Source organism: Salvelinus namaycush, chromosome 10 (genome assembly GCF_016432855.1).
Source record: "Salvelinus namaycush isolate Seneca chromosome 10, SaNama_1.0, whole genome shotgun sequence".
NCBI classification, from domain to species: Eukaryota; Metazoa; Chordata; class Actinopteri; order Salmoniformes; family Salmonidae; genus Salvelinus; species Salvelinus namaycush.
Genome location: NC_052316.1, coordinates 18,120,011 through 18,126,922, shown reverse-complemented (window position 1 = coordinate 18,126,922; position 6,912 = coordinate 18,120,011). Strand labels below are relative to the sequence as shown.

General features: G+C 41.9%; 1 pseudogene; it reads left to right on the top strand.

Annotated features, from left to right (window-relative positions):
• The first annotated feature begins 1,249 nt into the window (after positions 1–1,249).
• LOC120054788 lies at positions 1,250–4,742 on the top strand (annotated as a pseudogene).
• The last annotated feature ends 2,170 nt before the right edge of the window (positions 4,743–6,912 follow it).

The window sequence follows — 6,912 nt, the reverse complement described above, 5'->3', positions numbered from 1 at the left end:
TTGTCCTTCTGGAAGGTTCACCCCTCTCCACAGAGGAACTCTGGAGCTCTGTTAGAGTGACTATCGGCATCTTGGTCACCTCCCTGACCAAGGCCCTTCTCCCCAGATTGCTCAGTTTGGCCAGGCGGCCAGCTCTAGGAAGAGTCTTGATGGTTCCAGACTTCTTCCATTTAAGAATGATGTAGGCCACTGTGTTCTTGTGGACCTTCAATGCTACAGACATTTTTTGGTACCCTTCCCCAGATCTGTGCCTCGACACAATCCTGTCTTGGAGGTGCACGGACAATTCCTTCGACCTCATGGCTTGGTTTTTGCTTTGACATGCACTGTCAACTGTGGGGCCTTATATAGACAGTTGTTTTCCTTTCCAAATCATGCCCAATCAATTGAATTTACCACAGGTGGAATCCAATCAAGTTGTAGAAACATCTCAAGGATGATCAATGGAAACAGGATGCACCTGAGCTCAATTTCGAGTCTCATAGCAAAGGGTCTGAATACTTATGTAAATAAGGTATTCCTAAAAAACCTGTTGTAACCTTGTCATTCTAGGGTATTGTGTGTAGATTGATGAGGAACATTTTTAATTTCATCAATTTTATAATATGGAAAAGGCCAAGGGGTGTGAATACTTTCCGAAACTGTATGTATGGTAGGCAACCAAAGACAAGTACAGCGTTACACACAAGGAGACAGTTAAGTGTGTTTCTAGCCTAAAACTAGTAATTTACCTTGGCATTTACTGTGTAATGGAAACAAAAAAGTGAAAAAACAAACCACTTAATTTCAACCCCAAAAATCTGTGAAGACGTTGAATCAACATGGAAAACGAATTGGATTTGCAAAAAGTCAAAATATTGCAAAAAATTGGATTTTGCAAAAAGTCACATAAGGTAATTTAATCTTTTTTCACTCAGCTTTTAACCTAAATCCAATTACATGGTGAAATTAACTTTTAATTCACGTTCGTTTACAACTCAACCAAATGTAAATAAATCAAAACTAGACGTTGAAATGACGTCTGACATAGAAAACTACACACAGAGACTACCGGAGTCTAAAAGTAATTAAAAATCAAACCTCTCCACCCCAGCTACAGTAAGTGATACCTTGCTCTATTTAGCTAGTCAAACATCAGCATCCCATTCGACATTTGGCCGCTCATGACTCTCTTATACTAATTGCTTGAGAATGGGTTTGGGAATACGGGATGAACCCGCCCTATTCCAGGTTGGGGAGAAATTAGTTGAACGTTTCAGAGAAGTCACAGAAGGACCACTAAAGAGTTCGACGTATGGAGTTGTGGGCTTTATCGGAATGAAACTCTACCGGGAATTAGCCTACAATAACAGCTTTATTTATATTGCGACTTTTAATATCCGGAATAAAATATGGAATCGATGCCACGACGCAATGAATATTTGGTTATTGAAGCACCGCTTTTTTAATGACCATATCTGTCAAGAAAATATCCATATGCTACAAGTTATCTGCGATGGAGTTGTAAACTGTCTGACAGGTAAGATTGATTGATTGATCTTTATAATTTGAACTAAATTCACCTTTTCATAACAATGATGAAAATCCTGTTTCATTCTAGTGATATGTGTGGCACAGTGAACATAAATGTTTCAAACGTTAGAAATAAGGATTTAAAAGTGCCTCGAAGTAATTATGGAACATGTAAATTACCATCCATGACATCTTCAGTCTAATTCTATTAAGATGGGAAGATTGGGAGAAACACATTCTATCAAATATGGAGAATAGTATGTATCCACATGTTCCTAAATAACTTATTTGAATACAAATATAAATACTATTACATAAAAAATCTAATCTTAAATGGAATTTATGATTTTATCATTATTAATTTAAACATTACCATAGAATATACATTTTAGGCTACAAAAGTTTTCAAACTAACTGAGGTGTGACACAAAATTATTGTATCAGTGTATTATTAGAATTATTTGACTAACTTCCCATGAGTTTAATCAGCATATTTAATATTTCAATCGGAATAAAGTTCTTACTTAATTAGCAATACTCATTTTAACACATTTTATCCAACAGCTCCCAATAAAGAGTGTGATAACAACAGTGCCAGATGTCAGTAGATCCTCTGTCTGCAGTCTGCTGTGTTGTGGCGCCCTCTGCTGCGTGAAGGGGGAAGGCCAGGCCAGGGCCAGGCAGGATGGAGAATGTCTTTGAGGAGGGGATGAACCCTGTGATCGTGGCCCACTACAACCACTCTGGGAAGTGGGGTCGGCCGAGGAGCAGTGGGGTCTGTAAGACTGCTGTCCTCCTCCTCATCTGTATCCTCATCGTGCTGGAGAACGTTACAGTGCTGCTGGCGTTATGGAGGAACAAACGCTTCCACAGCCGCATGTACTTCCTCATCGGTAACCTGGCCCTATCTGACATGCTGGCCGGGGTGGCCTATGTGGTCAACATTTTCACCTCTGGCGGCAAGACCTTCTTTCTGACACCGGCCCAGTGGCTGGCAAGAGAGGGCAGCATGTTCGTGGCCCTCAGCGCCTCCACCTTCAGCCTGCTGGCCATTGGCATCGAGAGACACATGACCATGGTGCGGCTGCGTCCGTGCGAGGCAGCGGGGCGTGGGAGGTTACTGGGACTGCTGGGGGCATGCTGGGCCGTGTCGGTGCTGCTCAGCGCCCTGCCCTCCCTTGGCTGGAACTGCCTGGAACACCTGGCCTCCTGCTCCACCGTGCTGCCGCTCTATGACAAGAGCTACGTGGCCTTCTGCATCAGCGTCTTCAGCGCCCTGCTGGTGGCCATCATCATCCTCTACATCCGCATCTACCGCCTGGTGACGTCCAGCGGGCGGAGGGTGAGCAGCAGGCCCTCTGAGCACTCACTGGCCCTGCTGAGGACGGTGGTAATAGTTCTGGGGGTGTTTGTGATGTGCTGGGCCCCACTGTTCCTGCTGCTGCTGCTGGATGTGGGCTGCAGCCCTGAGCGCTGCCCAGTGCTCTACCATGTAGACTGGTTCATCGCCTTGGCCGTGCTCAATTCAGCCGTCAACCCCCTCATCTACACACTGTCCAGCATGGAGATGAGAGCAGCCTTCTTCAGGCTGCTGTGCTGCTGTCAGCCTCACCTGGAGGCCCCAGCCTCCATGGCAGGCAACCCCCACCTGGGGACAGTCATCCCCACGGCCGAGAACAGCAAGTCCAGTGTGGGTGGAGGAGGGAGTATGATAACGGGGGCTGCCAAGTCTCTGACCCGGGGGAAGGTGACCACGCCCCTGAACTCTAATAACCAGGGCCGGCCGACCTGGTGTCAGCGGTGCTGGTCAAGGCTGGTGCACTGCCGTCCCTCAGCAAGTTCTGATTTGACAGCTAATTCACTGTAGACTGGTCTGTATGTGCTCTAGTAGTCTAGCCAACTCCTCTGACTATCGTTATCATGCGATGTCTGTCATAGTTGGCTAAAGCACATGCAGATCTTGGACCAGGCTAGATTCACACTGCATGGATAACTGGCAATGCTGTGAGTGGGCATTGTACAGGCATGGACACTGGGGCTATTTCAGTATGCATTGGTGAAAGTATTGACTGAAGAGACCTTGGGTAGACACTCGGATGAGGTTTGTACTGATGAACTTGCTGTAAAGCAGGGGTTCTCACGTTTTTTTGGCCCGTGACCCCTTTTATTACTTTTTTATTGGGTCTATGACAGTCTATTACAAATCAGTCTGACAGTATTTCAATCTGAAGTGCCTGAAGTGGCTCTGTCACTCAGAAATGTATTCCAGCTTCTGCCTGCCAGCTGTAAAACTTTGTGTAGGCTATCTGCCCCTCCCCTTTGAAGCTTAGGTTACTGTAGCCTACTGACGATGTTACAAGAGTAATTCAGATATTAGAGAGATATGTTTATTGGAGAAGAATGGATTGACTTTTTAAAATGTTAGTTAAGGATACTATAGTTATCACATTTCACAATGGATTTATTAACTACAAAACGGTAAGACGTGTTTTTAATTCTAGTGCTGCTCTGCACACACAAGCTAGCTAGCTAACGTTTGCAATACTCCAACGTTAATAAACCAACTCGGAAGTTGAAAGACATTTAAAGTTCCTCTATAGAACCCGCACCTCCGTAGGTATAATTCTGTGGGCCTAATTCAGATAATACATGTCATAACAAGATGCCCAGCGCTTCAAAGGAAGCTTCCTCCATTCTCTCACCCTCAAAATTGATGTTGCATCTTGTGTCCTAAACTGTGACTGACAGCACAGTGTGTGTTTGTCTTTCATTGTGATTAAACCATGCTGTTAAAATGTGCTCTAACAACTTTCCTATACAGCAAAAATCGCTTACGCGTTCCACAGCAAGCTGCTTTATCCGCACTAATTGTTGAAGTAATTTAATGTCGAGCTAAATGTAAAAAATATATACACTACAAAATATGTGGACATCCCTTCAAATTGGTGGATTTGGCTATTTCAGCTACGCCCTTGCTGACCAGTGTAGAAAATCGAGCACACAGCTAAGCAATCTCTGTAGACAAACATTTTCAGTAGAATGACCCATACTGAAAGGCTACGTCATAGGATTCCATCTTTCCAACAAGTCAGTTTGTCAAATCTGGGTTTGGTAGATGCAAGGATAACGCTAGTGCAACTGTAACGTTTGGTGGAGGAGGAATAATGAAATAATGTCTGGGGCTGTTTTTCATGGTTTTGGCTAGGCCCCTTGGATCCAGTGAAGGGAAATCTTAACGCTACACCATACAATGACATTCTAGATGATTCTGTGCTTCCAACTTTGTGGCAACAGTTTGGGGAAGGCCCTTTCCTGTTTCAGTATGACAATGCCCTTGTGGCTGAATGGAAGCAAGTCCCGTAGCAATGTTCCAACATCTAGTGGAAAGCCTTCCCAAAAGAGTAGAGGCTGTTATAGTAGCAAAGGGGGGAGAAACTCCATATTAATGCGAATGATTTTGGAATGAGATGTTTGGCGTGTAGTGTATATTTCAGAGGTTTAAAAAAGAACAGAAAGGAACCATATAAATTGGTACTTTTTGGGGTTTGAACCTGTTCAGAAATTTATTTTTCTGGTCGAAACATTGGAACAGAACGGAAAAAAATATGCTTCGGTTCGAAACTAAATGATTGGAAAATAATTTTGGATCCTAACCTGTGGTTTAAAGTGACTGAAATGCATCAGAAAGGTATTGGGAAGTTCAGAAGATCTTTAGGCAATAATGTTGATGATGTATGATCTGTGTTGAAAATAACATCATTGTTGAGGATGTTCTTTTCTCCCCCAGTCTAATTTAGTGCCTGGCCTTGTCCACTCGGTTCTAACTGCTTATGGATATAGTACAGGGAAACAGTACAGTACGTACCTTCGTGTTCCTGAGAGCCTTATCTTTCAGCTTTTGTAGGAAGGAAACAGAAACCACTCTGTTTATTACAATCACATCTAGCGGCTACTGGAGGTTACTGACATAACCCCGGTTCTATGAACCAAGCGCGAATGTTTCATTAATAAGACTGCAAAGCAAAGGGATGCTAAGGATCTACTCTTACCATAGCTCATCTAAAGCCACTATTTTGCAAAGACGTTCAAATTACTCACATTGAACCTTTGGGCATGCCTTGTATATTAATTTACTTCATAGTTCATAACTACGGAACACAATGAAAAATGTTCCCACAAGACATGTAATAGAGCATAATATAGCTTTATCAACTATCTATAGTGTGGGAAAAGTGGATTAATTGTGATAAACTGTTCATATGTGTGCAATAGAGGATGGGTAGTTTGCAAATGAAAGTTGGATTACTGTGTATTGCACATACAGTGTATATATATATTCCAATTCACCTGCCTTTCTCTTTCTAGGACAGTACAGTATATTTATTTTCAATGAAGACTAGGCCTTCCCGGTATGATGAACTGTGTACTAATCCTTTGTGTTTACGCCTTAAATTGTACAGTGAGTCAAATATTGATTTTGTAATGATTTGAAGTTTGCTGTCAGAGTAAAGAACATGTGTCAATGTTGGTTCTGGTTCCTCTCAGCAACATAGATACAAGTCACTCACGCTTCCACTAACCACTAGAGAGTTGTATTGGAATTATTTAACCAACAATGGACTGTAAATTACCTTTACATCATGTGTGGTGTCTAAATACCAATTTAATAAAAACTATAAGCTTTGGTAGCTTGTCATGATTTTGTAGGTTAGGCTTTTACTGTTAGTCGTCGTTTATTGGTTGAAATATAAGCAGATCACAACCAGATTAAGACGTCTTTTTCATGACGTCTTTTTGACATCATGAAAAATTGCTTATTTTGGTTGATATCTGGTTTTTAGTTGATATCTGATTTAACTACTGACCAGTTATCTAAAAGCTACTAAATGAATACACACCAATCTATATAAACATGTGCATAGTGTTTGTGGGCCATGCAACCATTGCATATAAGACACTGGAACCATTACAATGATTAAAATTGGAGTAATGTTCTTTTTCAGCAGGGTTTGCAATTTTCTAGCACAGTTGGCAAACAGCTGGCAGTTAGGGTCTCATGAAATACTGTATTTAGCTCAGCCAGTGATGCATAAACTCAAAAATAGCCAGATCATTTTGGTTAATCAAAACCACAATTGCCAACCAATGCTTGTTATTTGATATAAATGAACAAGTACATTTTCAATGTGGCAGAGAAGGTCCACGTACATTTAGGTCATCAATTTCTGTTCAGTCAAAATACATTTTCAGTCAGAATTCACAAACCACAAACGTTTCAACTTGAGAATTCATCAGGTGTTTGAGACGCTGGGATCGTAAGCCTATCAAAACAAAAACATAAATACATTTTATACTTGGCGAATGTACTTTCCTCTCTGACAAGCCTTTGTGTAGCCATTT